Consider the following 20,017-nt stretch of genomic DNA (forward strand, 5'->3'; position numbering starts at 1 on the left):
GTTCTCTCGCCCGTGCTCTTTAACATTTTAATGAGTTCAATTCCCCCTCATCAGGAGGTTCGCACGTATGTCTATGCGGATGACATCGCATTCTTTACGGCTGCACCTGACATTCAATCCCTCAACAGGCGCCTGCAATCGTACCTAAGCTCTCTTCAAAATTGGTTAGGTGACTTAAGATTTAAATTAAATGTTAAAAAGTGCGCGTTCCTTGTTTTCCAAATTCAGGATCCGGTAACTCTTGCTCTAACATTTAAGCAGGAAATGATTCCTCAAGTTAAGTCTTTGAAATATCTAGGGGTGATTTACGATGACCATCTGGCATGGAGCTATCACATTGAACATGTTGCAGCGAAGGGGGCACGTGCTGTGGGTATGTTGCGCAGGTTAAGCAATCCAAGGTCTGGGATGCGGCGAGACGCACTTTTAATGATTTATGTTATGTATGTGCGCCCAATTATAGAATTTGGATCTGTGTTATTTTCTGGTTCACCTGCTTACAAAATTCGTCCGCTTGTTCTTTTAGAGCGGGAAGCGCTTATTATGCCTTGGGCTCCCCAAATTCGTGGCTAATAATGTATCATACCATGAAGCCCGAATACCACCGTTGTTAACTAGATTACAATTCTTGACTGTCCAGACGTATCTGAAAATATATGAATCACATATCCACCGCTCCATATCAATTTTTTGTTGCGAGCCAGACTCCTTTTTTGGAGTCGGATTGCCTCGGTTTCATACCCCGCAGGTAGTTCCAGTGCAAAATCTGTTACAACCTTTGCACGTAGTCCTTTCTAACATCCTTCCAACAAAAGTAAGTGCACCGTCGGTTCAAATTGTCTATGATGACATTTTCCCAAATAATGTAATACACTTATCACCTCACATTTTAAATGGAATATTAGAAGATCATTTACAAAGTCTTCCCGTTGGCATAACGATAGCAACGGATGCCTCTCAATTTAATGAAAAAGCCGGCGTTGGAATATACTGTCCGCTTTTAGACTGGGCTTTTTCATTCCGTCTTCCGGATTTTACTCCAATTTTCCAGGCAGAGTTGCTGGCGGTGGTGCTTGCTCTGCGCAAACTAGACCTAATATGCTCAACAGTGGCTGTAATTACAGACTCTTATTCTTTGTGCTTGTCGCTTTCTTCGAATATGGACTCGCCAATTTTAAACACCTTTCTTTCATTGCTCCCCTCACATTTGAGCCTCATACATATAGTGTGGGTACCAGGACACAGCAATGTGACAGCCAATGAGGTTGCAGACAGACTAGCCAAAGATTCTCTGAACGGCCCTGCATTGCCCATCCTCCCGGCAACACCGTACAAAACAGCAGCACGATTTCGGCGGCATGCCTTATTAAGCACGCAGTCTGGATCTATTTCATCCTCGGATGACTACCTGCACCTCAAGTATTCCTGGAATAGGATATCATGTCAATCAAGGCAGACTGAGGTCTCTCTAACAAGGCTACGCTGTCGTGTCCCGCCCCTAAATTTCTATATGCACAGGTCTGGTTTGGCGCTTTCTCCCGTCTGCGCATTCTGCGGGGAACCGGAAACAATAGACCATTTCTTGATATTTTGCCGCCGTTTTACCATGATGAGAAAGCGGTACTTAGAGAAGCCGTTACAACAGCTGGGTCTTAATTTGAGCAGCCAAATTTTATTATCGTTCGGTGCCACCATGCTTGGGTACAACCACAGGTATGTCTTCAACGCCATTCAAAACTTCTTAATAGAAACAAAACGTCTACGTGGCTAATATGCTTTGAAGTTTTATTCTGTACATATGAATCTTACTATTCTCCTACTGCGTGCGTTAGTATTTACTCATATATTTTGGTTTATTATATTTAAATTTCCTTTTCTGTTCCCTTGCATTTATTTTTTATTTATTTTTAATTTTTTTTCCGATGTAGTTATACATCTGAAAATCTAATACCTCTGCACCCCAATTCTTGTCCGATCCCCCTGTGTGGGTATGTGCCATCACATTACAGGAGAACAACAACAGCGCCGGTTGGTGCCTGCAGAGAACGTCTGTTTGAAAGCCTTGTCTTCGGTGTCCGCCCTCTGCTACAAGCTGAAATACCCCGTAACACCTTAATGGAGGTACTTTCGATTCCCCTTGCCACAGCTCCTCGTAACTTCGCACCAGAAACCTGGATTTGCGCAGTGGACGTCGTTTCGCTGAGCTCACCCCACCGACTACCACAGTAAGCACGGCATCCCAGGACGCATCACCCGCTACGAAAACTCCAGCTGCCCCCATGGTTTTAACCAAAATCCGTCGTCCGCCTATCTTTAACGGCGAAGGCAGCAAGGATGTTGAAGATTGGCTCGACGAATATGAAAGGTGCAGCAAGAATAACCGGTGGGATGCTAGCATAATGCTTGCAAACATAATCTTCTATCTGGCGGGAACGGCGAAGACCTGGTTTACCAATCACGAACAGGAGATGCCTACGTGGGACATCTGCAAACAAAAACTACAGGACTTATTCGGCAAACCGATTGGGCAAGCTCTGGCAGCCAAAAAAGACCTGACTACTCGGGCTCAATCGTCAACCGAGTCATACCTGACCTACATACAGGACGTTCTCGCACTGTGTCGAAAGGTGAATACCTCCATGGCCGAAGATGATAAAGTGGACCATATACTTAAGGTATTGCTAATGACGAATTCAATATACTTCTCTACAAAGACTGCTCTACGGTAGACTCAGTCCTGCAAGTCTGTCGCCGTTTCGAACAGGCGAAGCAGTGCCGCATCGTCCAGCGGTTTCAGCGCAATCCCAACACGGCGACTACATCCTCATGTGACGACTTGCCCACGTTACAGCAGCCTTCAAGTCAGAATAACCTCACTACCATCGTCCGCAGGGAAATCGAGGCCTTGACTCCTGTTACACAAACGTCACCTCCTGCACAGGCAACAATAGCTATGATACAGGCTGTTGTCCGCCAAGAATTCGCTAATGTGGGCCTCGTTTCAAATCCTACCCCACCACCCCCTGCACCACAGCCAATCCCAGTGGTTGCTGCTGCTGCCACAACCCCGCCCTACTCCCCGCGCTACCCTACCCGCAATCCTGCGCAGTGGCGCACATCTGACGATAGGCCTATTTGCTTCGTCTGCTGTCGAGCTGGCCAAACGTCCCGCTATTGCCGCACTAATATGCACCACAACGCGTTTCTGTCACCCGAGCACATCTTCGTACTGAGAACATAGAGCAAAACCGTCGTCCTAGCCGTTCTCCATCGCCTCACGTCCACCATTCCCGATCACCTACTCGTCGCCGCAGCCTCTTCCCCAACGTGCCAAGTCACCTACTCGGGAAACTAAGCAACGCAGCGCCCGGACGTGACGCTGCGTTACCAACCCGGACAGCCAACTGTGTTTTGACCATCGCACCACTCCGCAACCTGATCAATGTCCTCGTAGATCGAGTCCATGTGCCTGCTCTCATTGACACTGGAGCCCATATTTCAGTTCTTAGTTCGTCGTTCCGCCAGCTCCTCAAAAAATTTCTTACGCCCGCTAACACCTCTACAGTTCGTGTTGCTGATGGAAACACTGCTGCCATCATCGGAATGTGCACTGCACGGGTTAGCATCGCCAGCCACCACGTCCCTGTGCTCTTCGCCTTCCTTACTACTTGTCCTCAAGACGTGATTTTAGGCCTAGACTTTTTAACAGCCCATTCCGCTCTCATTGACTGTTCCTCCGGACTTCTGTACCTAGCCCTGCCCTATTGTGTTCACGACCCCAGTGCTGGTCATTCCCAGCATCGCCTCCGTTCCAGTACATTTACTCGCCTACCTCCCGAGGCGGCAGTATATGTGCCCATGTCACCTTTTCCCTCCCTCCCTGACGGCGACTACGTTGTCAACCCCATCACCGACGTCACTCTACAGCGCAACATCGTCCTACCTCATAACATTGTACACGTCGAGAATAACCTCACCTACATTCCCGTACTCAACTTCAGCATGCCTTCGCAAGTTCTTCCGGAGGGCATTTTCCTTGCCGAGCTGTCGCCTTTGTCAAGCTTTACTATTTCTGCAGTGCTGTTTGACCGTCAGTCCGACGTACCTGCACAACCTGTCCCATCACATAGTCCGGAGGACCGCATCTCAGCCATTGTTGCCTCTAACCTGCGTCCCGAATATGCCAGCGCCCTTGCCGGCCTTTTGCGGTCATACAGCGACATTTTTGATTTCGGTCATGGATCCCTGTGACAAACGTCCGTCGTCACACATCGTATTGATACTGGAGACGCCCGACCTATTCATCGACGGCCTTGCAGAGTTGCACTTTGCGAACGCAGGATCATTCAGGAAGAAGTAGAGAAAATGTTGGCAAGCAACATTTTTGAGCCGTCGTGCAGCCCCTGGGCGTCTCCGGTAGTATTCGTCAAAAAGAAAGGCAACAGCTGCAGGTGTTGCGTTGATTATCGACACCTAAACAAGATAACAAAGAAAGACGTGTACCCTCTTCCAAGGATCGATGACGCTCTCGACTGCCTGCATGATGCCAACTACGTCTCCTCCATCGATCTCCGTTCTGGATATTGGCAGATCTCTGTTGACGAAAGAGATCGTGAAAAGACGGCTTTTGTCACCCCGGATAGCCTCTACCAATTGAAGGTGATGCCTTTCGGCTTATGTAGTGCCCCTGCGACATTCGAGCGTATGATGGACTCCCTATTACGCGGGCTCAAATGAACCACATGTCTGTGCTAACTCAATGACATCATCGTATTTTCATCAACCTTTGAAGGCCACCTCCATCGTGTTTCGGCTATTCTTGGCGCCTTCCGACGAGCTGGCGTTCAGTTGAACTCCAAGAAGTTTACCTTTGGTCGCCGGGAACTCAAAGTCCTAGGAGATTTAGTCAACACCCATGGCATCCAGCCAGACCCCGACAAACTTAAGGGATTTCCCTATACCGAAATCCAGCAGCGACGTGCGTAGCTTCTTCGGACTTTGCTCATAATTCCGGCGAGTTGTGCAAAACTTCGCAGAAATAGCCCGTCCGCTCACGCAGCTTCTAAAAAACTAGGTCTCCTTTACCTGGGGCCACGAACAATCGGCCGCCTTCGTCGCTCTTATTGCCCACCTCACCGGTCCGCCAGTGTTGGCTCACTTCAATCCGTCAGCGCCCACAGAATTACGCACCGACGCAAGTGGTCATGGAATTGGTGCCGTTCTCGCACAACGTCAGCTCGGTTTACCTCGCGTCATCGCCTATGCTAGCCGACTCCTCTCTGCGGCCGAAAAAAATTATTCCATCACTAAAAGTGAGTGCTTAGCCCTAGTTCGGGCCATTACAAAGTTCCTCCCTTACTTGTAGGGGCGGCCATTCACAGTAGTCACTGACCACCACGCACTGTGCTGGCTTTCTACACTCAAAGACCCTACTGGCCGCCTTGGACGTTGGGCCTTGCGCCTACAGGAGTACAATTTTTCAGTAGTTTATAAGTCTGGCCAGTTGCATCGAGACGCCGATTGCCTGTCCCGTCATCCAGTCGACCCGCCAAGTCAACCTGAATGTGACAATGACGCTTGCGTGCTCTCTATTTCTGATTTTTCCAACATTGGCCGTGAGCAACGCCAGGACCCTCAGCTTCGCGAAATTATCGCCATGACCCTTCCCTTCGTTTGTTTGTGCTCCACGACGGCCCCTTATACCGGCACAGTATGCGACCTGATGGCCCCACCTTCTACTAGTAGTCCCTCAGCACCTACGCTCAGCTGTCTTTCAACAGCTTCACGACGTTCCTACAGCCGGTCATCTAGGCGTCTCTCGTACATACGACAGTGTGCGCCGTCGGCTCTTTTGGCCAGGCCTACATCGCGCAGTCCACCGCTACGTTGCTGCTTGTGACCGCTGTCAACGCCGAAAGAGCCATCGGTATTACCAGCTGGACTTCTGCAGCCAATCTACATCCCCATAAACCCATTTCTCGAGTGGGTCAGAATCTTCCACGGCCTTTTCCACTGTCCGCATCGGGAACAAATGGATGGCGGTGGCCACTGATTACACCACACGCTACGCGGTCACACGAGCAGTACCAATCAGTTGTGCAACTGATGTCGCTGCTTTCCTCCTCAACAACGTTATACTCGTCCATGGAGCTCCCCGCCAACTGCTCACCGACCGTGGCCATTGCTTTCTAGCTCGTATAATCGACGAGATCCTACGGCTGTGCAACGGTCATCATTCTTTCACGACTGCTTACCATCCACAGACGAACGGGCTTACCGAACGCCTTAACCGGACACTGACTGACATGTCTATGTAGGCTTCTGATGACCACCGTTCAGTGTTGGCCTTTGGTCGTTTCGTGTGCACATCGTTGCGGTTTAATGTGCTTGCTTTTTCGAGGGCCGTAATAAGGGAGTTACCGGGATAATTTCTCGGGATTAGTGTTGCCTTTAATAAATGTAGTTCGTTTAGGTAGTCACTATCATCGCTACATATTCTTCGAAGCTGTGTCGCCTGTCCTACAAATATTTCTTGCAACATTGGAACCAGCAGGAATAAATATATCTAAAGGAACGTTTGAATCCCTTAGGTGTATTCCCTCTGCATCATAACTATTCGGGAAAACAATCCCACATAGCGGGAATTGTACAGTTTACTCACAACGCATGTACACTCTATTCCCTTCCGCAATAGCATAACCTTACAGGTTCTTCTAAACACATTTCCTCCTTATCACTTGTGGCTTGAATTTGTCCTCATTTTTTTATTAATATTTTTTCATGTTAGTTGCGGTTCCCTGTGCGGTTATTATTCTGTGACTTTCTACCCCCCCCCCCCATCTGTGCAGAAAGTTTTAAGAATTGTCCCCCTTAGATATATGCCTTATCAGGGCCCTTCTCAAAGCCTGTGCCTTTGTAAGGTGTATCTGCACCAAACCCGCCCAAGTGCTCATTAATCATCTACCCGGTACTGCGGGTTTTTCCTGGTACTGCCGCTTTTACTTCGTTTGCAGGCCACAGGATCTCTGGTCCCGGTTGAGATACATACATAAGATTATTATTTCTTTTTTGTCAGTTGGTGTTCACTGTGCGGTTATTATCCTGTGACTTTGTACTCCCCCTCCCCCCTACCTTTTAAGAATTGTCCCCCTAGATATATGCCTTATCAGGGCCCTTTGCATAGCCTGTCCCTTTGTAAGGTGTATCTGCACCAAACCGCTTAAGTGGTGACTGATTACCTACCCAGTATTGTATTTTTTTCTGGTACAGCCGCTTTTACGTCTTTTTCAGGCCACAGAATCCCTGGTTTCAGGCTGATTAATTCATACTGAATTTTTTTTTCTTTCACTTCATGACCCACTTTCTTTTCACCCATCCTCTCCTCCCCACTCCTTCACACCTACTTTGTTTGCACCCACTCCCCCCCCCCCCCCCCCCCCAGTTTTTCTTCTTCGGAAGCAAAAGCGTATTTAAACCCAGCTAGTGATGATCGCTATGCCCAGACGAAGACACGTCCACTTGTCGAAACGTTGGCTCACCTGCGAACTGAGGCGTACCCCATTTACCCTTGTTCAGTTCTTCACACCGTGCAAACTATCTTCTTCCTTTCGTTCTACCTGTTCCTCTAGGAGAGTGACAGTGATCGAGTGAAGAGAGCCCAGTGTTTTTCTCTGCTGCCTTCCGATCAACATTGTTCCGATCAGGGAGAGGGGAAATAGACGATGCGTTGCGAAGCGGATGTAGTAAATTTCTGCTGCGAAGCTGTTTTTGTAGGCCTCGGTTTTCAATTATTTTTGATACCATAAAATCGTGGCTTCTGTATTTAAATGGAGGCCGGCCCTTAAGCAATAATAGATGCGGCTTCAGGCAGGAAAACCAAATGGTGTCGCCATTGCCATCCGTGTGGTAGCCTGCGCATACAGCTGAAGCGTAGCTCTCAAGATTGCTGGCCAGCAAATGCGCTGTGCTACGACGTATGCGCAGAACACAAGGTTATGCTCTGGTGGATGGCATGAAGGAATTCGCTGCCTCTGCGCTTCAGTTGTTTTCCTAGGAAAGCCTGCTTACCAGGGGCCGCATGGCAGACAATTCGCCATTTTGTTCAAATTGTGAAGTACGCGTCATGTGCGTAGTAGGACGATGCCAGGTTACGTAAGCACACAATCGAGATTTGCATTACGAAGAAAAGGAGAAAAAATGCCTTAAAGTTTAAAATAATGCTAGCTACTGGCTATGCCGTCCTCCTTTTTTCACCAGCCTAGTTACAACCGGGACCGCTATGACAGCAAGTTTGCTTCAATTTTCAACACCTTGTGCAGTACTGAGTTGTGTAGAACTTCGAAAGCACAGCAGAGTGAGGGCATTTGTGTGTGTGCATTCCACACACACACACACACACACACAACCGACTAAGTGGAAAGCACACGCCCACTGGACCTTAACATTAGTCTGTTAAATTTTCATTCGCTGGCGCGCGAAAGCATCCTACGAAACGCGAAAGATGTCTGAGCGAGACACAGAAACAGAAGAGGGGAATAATAGGAAGGTTGACTACAGGATGTCCAGCAGTGCCCCGTACACGTGCAAAAGGGGATAAACAGAGAAAAAAGGAAAGAAATTGAAGGATGAATAAAGAAACTCTGGCATGAAACTAGGGCGATTACGCGTGCGCAAAAACTTTACTGTGAAAATGGTAAATGCAAATCATTAAAGGAGATTATTTCCTGGCTGTCTTAACAAATCAATCAACAGAAAAACAAATTAACAGCATAATATGATTAGAGCGTATCGTCATAAAGTGCTCGGCTAGTTATCCAAGTTAACAAAGTAAGTTATCTTAATAATTAAAAACAGTTTACATAAAATGCATCAACTGTACCAAGCAAACATGTGCTACGTGCGTTAAAAAGAAGCTGCCAGTAATTTCGCTTCCCGTTTCATCGTGGAGAAGACTCGTTTCATTAAATTTTGATATGACGGTATAGCGCTACACAAAAAGAATACATTGTTTACGGTCGGCGCTTAAGACATTTCATGGTGATCCCTCGCTCTCTTTCGCCGTGAAGATCCTTGCACTGCCACAACACCATATGCCTCCTCAGGTTGTCGCACTCACGAATCGTCCAAACATGTAATTCGAAAGATCGCAGTGCGCTCTGAAATGTCCCCTCTCGTGCAGATCAACTGCTTGAGTTAACAGACTGCCATTGCTGCGCATGGTAACTACCGCGCGGTTTGATGGCTTCTCTGTGAGGGACAAGCGTGTGCAACAGGTGTGAATTAGCGCCCGACCTGTGGCTATATATCTGCGTCTGCATTCATTATCATCATCATCAGCTGATTATACACACTGCAGGGCGAAGGCTTATCCCATATTTCTCCACTTAACCCGGTTCTGTGCTAGCTGTATCCACTTGACCCCTGCGAACTTCTTAATCTCATCCGCCCACCTAACTTTCTGCCGCCCCCTGCTACGCTTTCCTTCCCTTGAAATCCAGTTTGTTACCCTCAGCGACCATCGGTTATCCTCTCTTCGCACTACATGTCCTGGCCATGTCCATTTCTTCTTCTTAATTTCCCTTAGAATGTCGGTAACTTGAGTTATTTCTCTGACCCACTCTGCACGCTTTCTATCTCTTAATGTTAAACCTACCATTTTTCGTTCCATAGCCCTCTGGGTGGTCAACTTAAGTAGAACTCTCTTGGTTAGCCTCCACGTTTCAGCCCCATAGGTGAGTACAGGCAAGATGCGACTGTTGTATACTTTCCTCTTGAGCGATACCGGTTCGTAAAGTCAAAATCTGCGAGTGCTTGCCAAATGCGCTCCATCCCAACCTTATTCCTCTTGTTATTTCCTTTTCATGGTCCGGATCTGCGGTTACAACCTGTCCTAAATAGAGATATTCGCCTACTACCTCCAGTATTTCGCTACCTAAAGTAAACTGCTGTTCCTTCCCGAGGCTGCTGAACATTACCTTAGTCTTCTGCATATTGATTTTCAAGCCTACCTTTCTACTTTTCCTGTCTAGGTTATCAATCATTATTTGCAGTTCATCCCCCGAGTTGCTTAGCAGGGCAATGTCATCAGCAAATCGCAGATTACTGATGTATTCTCCATCTACCCTTATTCCTAACTGCTCCCATTCCAAGTCTCTGAATACTTTCTCTAAACAAGCTGTGAATAGTACTGGGGAGATTGTGTCTCCTTGCCTAACATATTTCTTTATGGGAATTTTGTTACTTTCTTTATGCAGAACTATGGTTGCTGTGCAGCCACTATATATATCTTCCAGCACTTTCACGTACGGCTCGTCTACCCCCTGATTTCGCAATGCCTGCATCACCGCCGAGGTTTCAACTGTGTCAAATGCTTTTTTGCAATCAATGAATGCTATGTATAAGGGCTGGTTATATTCCGAGCATTTTTCCATCACCTGATTGATGGTATGGATATGATCTATAGTAGAGCACCGTTTCCGAAACCCTGCTTGATTCTTTGCTTGATTGCAGTCTAAGGCTGTCCTGGTTTTATTAGCGATTACCTTAGTAAATACCTTATACGTAACAAACAGTAAGCTGATTGGTCTGTACTTTTTAAGGTCCTTAGAGTCCCCTTTCTTATTAATGAGGATAACGTTTGCATTCTTCCATCGTTCCAGTACCCTTGGTTGAAACCAGGCACTGCGTATACAGAGTGGCCAATATTTCTAGCACGATATCCCCCCCCCCGTCCTTTAATAAATCTGTAGTTATCTGATCGTCATCAGCTGAGTTCCGCCTTTTCATAGTTTCTAATGTTTTCTTGACCTCGTCCTTCGTAACTGGTGGAACGTGTGACAGTTTTTTCCTACCGCCAATCTCAATACGTCCTGACTACTTTGGCTACTGTAGAGATCTGTATAAAACCTTTCGGCTACTTTCACTATCTTGTCCATATTCGCGATGACGTTGCCCGCCTTGTCCCTTATCGCATACATCTGGTTTTTGCCTATGCCCAATTTCTTCTGCGTAGGCATTATTAATAATGCGTCTGCGTTATTAATCCTCTAAAATATTGTGCAGCTGAAAACCACCGTCATGACATTTTTTGAGTGCATTATCCCAAGCAGCACACCAGCATTGGTCCAACAATGGTTCATCACTGGAAAAGAATGGCATCAATATTGGACTGATATTGGCATTTGGGCATTTTACTACATTCTCCATTCTTGGTCCATCTTTCGTTCCAAGATTGGTCCAGTGTTCAACCAAGCTGGAGCCACCAATGTAGGCACAATATTAGACTTTCCATTCATGCACCATGATTCTTGCCAATACTGTCCAGCATTATACCATCATTGTATTACCAATATTTGTTTAATACCAGCTATTCCATTGATGGCCCATTGTCAATGCCAATATCATACCAATGGTTAGCCATTGCAGGTGCACTGGCTACTCCATTCATGCCGCATATTGTCGATACCAATATTAATCCAATGGTTTATGGGTACACCGGCTACTCCATTCATGTGCCATTGATGATGTCAAGATTACACATTTTGTGGCACTGCCTGTGCAGGCCATAAAATGCAGCCTTTTTCATTCTAGCCATATTCGTGACAGCACATCGAACTTGCTGGGACAATAATGGCCTTTCAAATAGGAGTGGCCATATAAATTCAAATTGTTGCTCATGAGCAACCAGTAGATATTCACAAAACAAGGACATGGTTCACAAAAAGATGATATTTATTGCAATTGTTACTATAGACGGCAGTTGTTACTAGCCAGCGCTGAGGGCACACACAGCAGCAGTTAGCGGGGCAGTGGCAGGGTTGGTCAGGGCAGGGCGGGCTCTCGGGAAGTGGAAGGGGCCAGGGAGCTGGAGGGCACACTCATAGGCGTAGTGAGGGGGCTGACCCTGCAATTGCATTCACAGGTGGCATGCCTGGTTCGCCAGGGGAGGTTTCAGCATAACGCCTTTTTCTTCCACCCCCCCCCCCCCCCCTGTCACAGGAGCCAGGCAGCCACCTGCGAATAAATGCGTGTGCCTCCAAATCGTCCACCCCAACTTTTTCGCAAATGGCACCTGCACAAAAACAATGAGGAAACAAAATTTACAACACTATTACGAGGCATATAAAATCGCGCGCATTATTTTAGGAAGATGTAGAAAATTCCAGGATTCATGTACCGAAATTTATGGTCAATGAGAAACACTATACTGATGAGTTCCAGACTAGTTTCAGCTGCCTTGGGTTTATTAGGATGAAAGACGCACATACATTGCATAGCATGTGCCCCGTTGCATTTTGATCGCCTCCACAGCAATACGGCTGAGACAGCCAGTGTTTCATCCCACACTAGGAATTAGTGCTTGATTATCGGCTGTCTCCGCATATGACTGGCGCGCTAGTTTTTTGCCGCTCCTACGCTTTCTGCGATGTGCAAACAGTTTATACTAATAATCGTTGCCAAGAGAATGTTCGGCGACCATTTTCATTTTTTTTTAAATGGCTAGATATAATATACACAAGCGATCTAAGCCCACGACTGCTGCACTGGCCGCTGGTTAGCTGATATACGCTTTTGACTGGTTTTGTGGGTAGTTCACTTAAACGGGAGCTCACTTAAACGGGTAGCTCACAGGTGCATCATTTTTACACATATACTGCTTGTCCAAGCAAATTTGATCCAAGGGATAAAAAAAAACATTTCGGAGCCAGGCAAAGGAAACCAGATATATATTGCTGGAAGCTACCTTGAGCGCCACAGAAAAGGTTTTGTTTGGAATCCTTATTGACATTATTTACCTAAATTACTGATTAATGACTTACACAATAAATGGTGTTGCTATTTTGAAGAGTACCGGCACAATCCACGTTTGATTATTTGTGATAAAGAACCCTCACGTCTGCATTTTGAACGCCTGATACAATAGGAAACCACGAAAATACAGAAATCTGATTCCCGGACAATACAATTGAGGACTTGGCTTGGCTCGACAGCCCTGTGTAGCGTTAGACCTACAAGTTGCCTATGGTTTCTTCGTCCGCGCCAGCACATCGTCCAACAAGACTGTATTTGTATTTTACAGCTGAAAAATACTGTTAAACTCATTTATATCCTTACCGCTTTGTAGTCATTATCCGCATTGCAAAGTTCGGCGCGCTCATTGTAACTCGAGCCTTCATGTGTGCCAAAGGGCCGACGCGAAGCAACCATCGCCAGCATATCACCCTTACTCATGCATGGGGCTAGCAATCTTAGCGGCAGGTTGTTTTGTCCGCTCAAAATCATGTTGTGAGCAGCACAGTTGAGGTGCGCGAATGGGCTGGTAACGGTTTCGGTATCTACATAACCCGGAATTTATCTACAGCTGGAAAAAAAGGTACACATGAGGTTTCTAACCGCAAATATTGAAACAGGGGTTTCCGAACGTGCTCACCGACTCTGTAAGTCCTATTTATTGTCTAAAGTGAATATTTAGTACTTGAAGCGAATAACCTCACTTCCCCACGTACAAAATAAAAATTTTCTGCGCTGTCCTAAGTGGCTGCCAGCAATGCACCACCGGTTTCCATCGTCTGTTTCTAATGGTTTATTTATAACCCTTGGCTCAAGCTATGGGGCGCAGCAGGTGTAATGTAGCTTGAATAAAACCTGCAAGAGATCATATATATGGGTAGATTTGTAAGGTTTACAGATTTCACTTACAAATTCTACAGGAATCGCGTCACTGCGGCCTTTCTTTAAAATTGACACGTAATAGCGCTATATTCGTGGCTAAAATAAAGTAATCAACGCATTAATTCAGCTTAGCAAATGCAGCTGTAACAGAAAGTGAGGGCTGGCTACACCTAAGGTGTGCCTAGCTTTCTAATTTTCTTAGATGGCACAACCGTTCGAAATATGGAATATTAAAAAAAGCCCTTGATATTGGATTTCTCACAGCGTATTATGGGTGCCTTAGATAAGAAATATAATCGAGGTCCCATGGCCATCTTTCGTTTCCAATGAAATTCTTATATGTGGTGGGCAAGTATCTAGGCACAAAAGAATTAACCTTAGTTTTTCAAGATACGCGTAGTTTCCTCGAAAAAAACAACAATTGTATGGTATATCTCTAGAGGTAGAAAACGCTGTTTTTGCCATTTCAAAATGTTGCAAGTTTGGATGCCATGATTTTGTCATCTGCTCTTTTTTACTCACTAAATATATGCAGGTTTTATATTTACAAACACTATTAGAAACCTATTTTGTTTTTGCAGTTGTGTTATTAAAAAATCGCAAACTTTTCTTCAGGAGCGATACGCTGCAAATATATTCATTTTTAACCTTATGTACTGGCATATGATGCATTAGGTTGGTTGCACTAAATATGTTTTCACTTCCTGACGCATGTTATTAATTCCAGGCAGTATCTGGAGCTCCAGACCACTAGGTGTGTTCTCCACAACGCATCAAAATTGCTCTGAATTCGAAAACAGCAGTAAAGGGCAATTTTGCTGCAATTAAAAAAAGATCATCTTCGATTTTCATTCAAATCCCTCTCAAAAATCTTCAGTACCTCAAAAATATCACGGACTAAAAAGTGTTGCGTTATACTGTTTAAAAATATAACATTAAATGTTAAACCGAGTGCTTGTGCTGATAATGGCCAAACTCAGCCTGCATTCTTGCAAGATCCAATAATATCTTGGCACAGAAACTATTTTTCTACATTATCTAGGTTCCATTCTTTATTTCTGAAAAAATTTCAAGCTCTAGATTTGTTTGTGTATCTGCATATTATTTTGAAATTGGACAAAGGTAAGAAAATGGTAAAATAAGGAAAACTGATTAGAATTGAAGAAACGGCCGCAACATCAATTTTTATCAAAATCTGTGGAAACAATGCAAAGTACTTTGTTAATTTGAGTCAGTAAATATATTGAATTCTGCAAAATGTAATATTAGAAATATAAAAATGCTTGTTTTTGTTCTATAGATGTGCTTATATGGCTCCCCCTTATGGAATAGGCATCAAAACTTCAATTTAGTATTTGCCTAATTTAATTACATTTTACCTTAAGTAAAATTTAAAACATTGTCAGCGCTTAACACCGTTTTTCTGCTTCTGGGACAAATACTTAATATAGCTTAAAATGGTATCAATTCACTATTTCTGTCAATTTCATGGCAGAACGCAAGTGAAGGCTAAACTTTTTCTCTGTCCTGCATTCTTTTTTATTGCTAGGTGCAATAGTATTCAATCTAGGTTATTAATATATTATTCCATTTGTCAGCTTTGACCACCACTAACAATACTATATTTTTGAAGATGATTTTTCAATGTGTAATTTTTATAATTACAATCTTAAGCAAATCGCTTTCCAGCATAATACTTTTGGTGGCGTTACAGAGAACACACATAGCAGCTGAGAGCTCCAAATTCTGCCTTAAATTAACAATATGACCTGCGTAATAAACACAGAATATTTTAGTGCAAACAACGCAATGCGTCACGCCAGTATGTAAGGTTGAACATTAACATTTTTGTAGCGCGTTGTTCTTGAAGCAAAGTTTGCGATTTTTTACTAAATCAACTGCATCAATGAAACACACTTTTAATACTTCTTATACAAGTAAACGTTACCCAACTGCGGTGAGTAAAAAACAGTGGATGACAAAAGTTTACGCAACCAGCCAGCCTCCAAACGTGCAACTTTTTGAAACGACAAAAACGGCGTTTTCCAGCTTTAGTGATAGGCGTTTTTTTTTTTCGAGAATACTACGCCGCATCTGGCAAACCTAAGGGTCATGCCTTTGTGTCGAGACATTAGCCCACGACATATGAAAATTTAATTAAAAAAATGGTCTTGGCACCACGATTACTGTTCCTGTCCGAAGACATCCATATTTGTTTTCATTTCGTCTCTTCAACAGGCTGGTTTAAGCCAATGCGGTGAATAAAAGTATCATCGCATATATTAAAGATTTTCGCGCTATATGTTATACGTAAAGCTACCTATATTGTCACAACTGTCATACATTATTTGTAGCTGAAACATTACAAAAGGGATTCGATTGCAAATTGTTCGCTAGTTAAATAGACGTACGAGATGACACACGTATACTTTGTAGAATACAATTTAGGAAAGAGCAGATACAAACTACAGGCGAATGATGCTATGATATGGAGCATATGTATTACTCCGGTTAACAGTAAAAAAATCAACTTTTAACATACTAATATATTCGACAAACTATTGCATGCTCACATAGGAACACAATTAATGAGCTCATCCACGCATCTAATGTCTATGGGCATTAGACGTGTGGATGACTTCGTTTTATTGCAATTCGTGCGTCACTCAAAATAATTGAACGAGAAAAAAGTTAATGTCTACACAATTTTCAGTGAGTATACCACAAATTATACTAAGGTGCTTCATATATGTCACATCACCTAGCAAGTGAAATGGGATAACAGAAGTAATCAGACTCTAACCCTGATCAGCATTTCGCTTTTGCGCCATCTTTGTAAGTTTTTAGCCAGGCTTTTCCACTGATTATCCTCTTCTTTATACCCCTGCCACCCACAAGACACAAATCTTCTGGGGGTACCGAACTGTTGGTTTTCGCACCAGTGATACAACTTAATCGATCCATTTATACGTAGAAAACACTCTCGATGCGCACCTAAAAAAAATGAAAGCATGTATGTGTAGGCGAAATCATTCACCGGCGATTTAATAATATGATTTGAACAATAAAATCAAAGGATCACACTCGAAGTAACAAAAAAGTGGTGGAGAGATAGGAATTGAAGCAATGAAAGGCGGATGCTTTCTGCAAAAAGCCAATAGCAAGAGGTCCACCGTCTATAAGAATAGGCAATAAAAATAAGGCATATTTAAAGGTGCGTGCAGCAGTTACAGTGATGCAGTGCTACCTTTTTTTAGGCAGGCTTTTCCGCTGATTTTCTTCTTCTTTATTGCCCTTCCAACCACAGGACACATATCTTCTGGGGGTTGTCGGTTTTCGCACCAGTGATACAACTCAATCGATCCACTTCTACGTAGAAAACGCTCCCGATGCGCATCTAAAAAAATGAAAGCATGTATGTGCAGGCTAAATCATTCACACATGATAAAACAATATGATTTCAACAATGAAATCAAATGATCACACCCAGAGCAACAAGAAAGTGGTGGAGAGATAGAAATTGAAGCAATGAAAGACGGTTGCTTACTGAACAAAGCCTATAGTAAGAGGTCCTGCGTCTATAAGAATAGGCAATAAATTAAGGCACGTTTATAGGTGCATGCAGCAGTCAAAGTGATGCAGTGTTACCTTTCTGTTTCACTGCAGTGATTGGTATAAATATTACAGCAATTGCTAGCCATCTCAGGTAACCTCATTGAAAACTTCATCCAAAGTACCGAGGAGCAGTGGCGTGTTATTTGCAGCTGCTAACGGAGAGACAGGCTATCCTATGAGTGCATGCGCATTTCCTCCTTTTTGTATACTTGAATAAAAGCGACTGAACAGTGAGTGTTGTAAGAGGTGCAGCGTCCCTAGGAATGGGGAACAAAATTAAGTTTTAGTAAACAGAGGTACAAAAAGAAGCAAATATGCCTGCAATAATAGCATGATGGCCTACCTTTTGATCAACAGCTGTAAACAACCTGTCACTGCCAGTCGGTTCTTTAGATAGGCTTATCAATGCCAGACTTAAAGCTAAGAGCAATATGAGTAATGTTTATTGCGGTCACGGCCGTAAACAATTCTAGCGGAACACTCCATTACTGTAACTATTCAACCGTCCATTTATACATATCGTTCATTAAAGAACCATGCACATCATATTAAGTTGCTCTTTTCTACTCCCAAATGATTTCCTATAGAATTAGAATACGTGGATCGCTGCTTCGGTTTCAACATTCTTGCACGATGGCTATGGCGTGCACTTCATGCATACGGTACGGCACGTGAGGTACAAAGAGCTGTAATTGCCGAACAGGCGGACCTGACGTCCTGTCCCATTTCGCCTGAAAGTGCGCGCCGTCATCGAGCTCTTCGCGAGCAATATTTCGGACGATATGGTTGCCTCATACCGGCCGTCAATGTTTTGTACATTGTGTCCCGCGTGCACGTTGTTTACTTTGCAGTGACAGGGACGCAGTGCACACACGGCTGATGTGCCTTTTTGCTTGTATTGTTATTTTCCCCCGCCCTCGAAGCGCGTCTGCGAAATCGCTCTCCTATTATCGCCGCTTTCTGATAACGCCCTCACCTGAAGGCACGTGCTCAGAAGGGGGGGTCGATTAAGAAAATTTTGAAAAGGGGCTCACTTGCGCTGTTCACGGCTTTCAATTCCTCAATATGATATTAACCATTATAAAAGTGGAGGTTCATTATGACTTAATTATAGCCTAGTCATCAAGCGGCATCACGCACATGTCTGCCCCACTGTAAAATTCGCTTGCACAGACGGCACGAACAGTTTTCAAAACTTCGTCTGTACATCTGAAAACAAAAAACTGCCCTTAACTCTTAACAAAATCCAAAAACTGTGTTAACATGGCTTCCTGCACGCAGAAGAGAGGCTGTCCAAAATATAGTTATACAAAGCCGGGCGCATAGTATCTGGTTACTAATTGATTGCGGCGCGCTGCACAGTCAAAAAAGCTGCGCAAATGGCTGCCTGCAGTCTTCTGTCACGTGTTGGTGGCATACACACCTGTTACGCACGGCTCCTCTATTTTCGGCGCAAATGCTATTCATATCGCAGCCAGCAAATAAGTCCACGCACTTATTGCTTGCATGTAACCCGGACGAAAATTCGCTTAGTTCTTGAAGTCATGCTTCGCGCAGTTGTTTCGAGGAGAATAAGGAAAGAGAACATTTGGGACTGGTAGGAGATTATATAGAACCAATTATGAAGCAATGGCATGCTGCAAAGATATATACTCACGGTCTAAGATGACGGCGTTCACTGAGTCTGATAATGCCGATGGTATCCCGCCGTTGCTGTAATCCGTACTCCGGCGACATTTCACAGCTCAGCTATTCACTGATATGTAGCAAGCACCAACCGGAGCACATGGACATGTATAGGCGCAAGAGAAAATTATGCACAGCACAATGGAAAAGAAAATTAATGAGGGAAGAAATTAAAGAAAGGTTTAAGAAGCTGTCACAAGTCTTGTAGCGTCTCCAACAAGCTCTGAAATGAACGCTTCGGGAGGAGGCCGCACAGCAGCGCAGCTGGGGATGCTGTCTGTTGTGTCTTGCACGTAGACGCGTAGGCGAGGGGGAACAACGACCCGCTCAACCAGCGCGTGATTTCCGCCGCGGTGTTGTGTTCGCAAGGGCTGCGCGTGGGAACGAAGGACCAACGACCCTCTCAACATTCCATTCCTCCTTTACCCAGCCCTCTTCTGCTTGCACCGGCCAGCCGTGACTTCGGACCGTGCCGATGAGCGGCCGCCAGCGCGCACCGCTCGAGTCGAGTTCTAATAAATAGTTTTGTTTTGTGTGTTCGCAAACGCATTGTTTCTTCAAGCCAACCACGGACAAACATTTTCTAAAAAAATAGAAAGCCTCCCCATCTACCATCCACATTCTTGCGTAAATCCATACAGCTGGTGCATCGACAAATGCGCGCGTCCCCTCCCTTTCGCCACCTATGATCGAACAAAGGATGGTCGTTCGACCTTTTATATTTACTTCAAAATATTATATACTGTTGCGTGATGACTGATTAATAATGTCAAAGAGGTGGAGTTCCGAGCTTCTCTTCTATTCTGGCCAACTTTGGTTATAGATTATACAAATTATGCTCAAGTTAGCTAGCTGAAAATTATCCGACTAAATATATACATGTTTTTATTTGTATTCAGTTAATGTTCGCTTTTCGGGTATGAATAGATGCTTTTATAAAAATTCTAAACATCGGCCCAGGAAACGAAAATTTTCCTAATTTGCAGGCCTTTATTTCAGAAAAGGTTCATGGTAGAGCAGCAATAATTCCACGATATGTTCTCAG

At 44.5% G+C, this 20,017-nt stretch overlaps 1 long non-coding RNA gene across 1 annotated transcript; it reads right to left on the bottom strand.

Annotated features, from left to right (window-relative positions):
- Positions 1-11,740: 11,740 nt before the first annotated feature.
- On the bottom strand, positions 11,741-19,077 carry LOC146170784 (uncharacterized). The gene is made up of 3 exons (XR_014703108.1): positions 18,944-19,077; positions 16,919-17,068; positions 11,741-12,070 (listed from the first exon to the last, which is right to left on the bottom strand). It is a non-coding gene; the product is annotated as an uncharacterized LOC146170784 (long non-coding RNA).
- Between the last annotated feature and the right edge of the window lie 940 nt (positions 19,078-20,017).

The sequence above is a fragment of the Amblyomma maculatum genome, unplaced genomic scaffold, assembly GCF_055883805.1.
Source record: "Amblyomma maculatum isolate TAMU_Amacu unplaced genomic scaffold, ASM5588380v1 scaffold_46, whole genome shotgun sequence".
Taxonomy (NCBI): Eukaryota; Metazoa; Arthropoda; class Arachnida; order Ixodida; family Ixodidae; genus Amblyomma; species Amblyomma maculatum.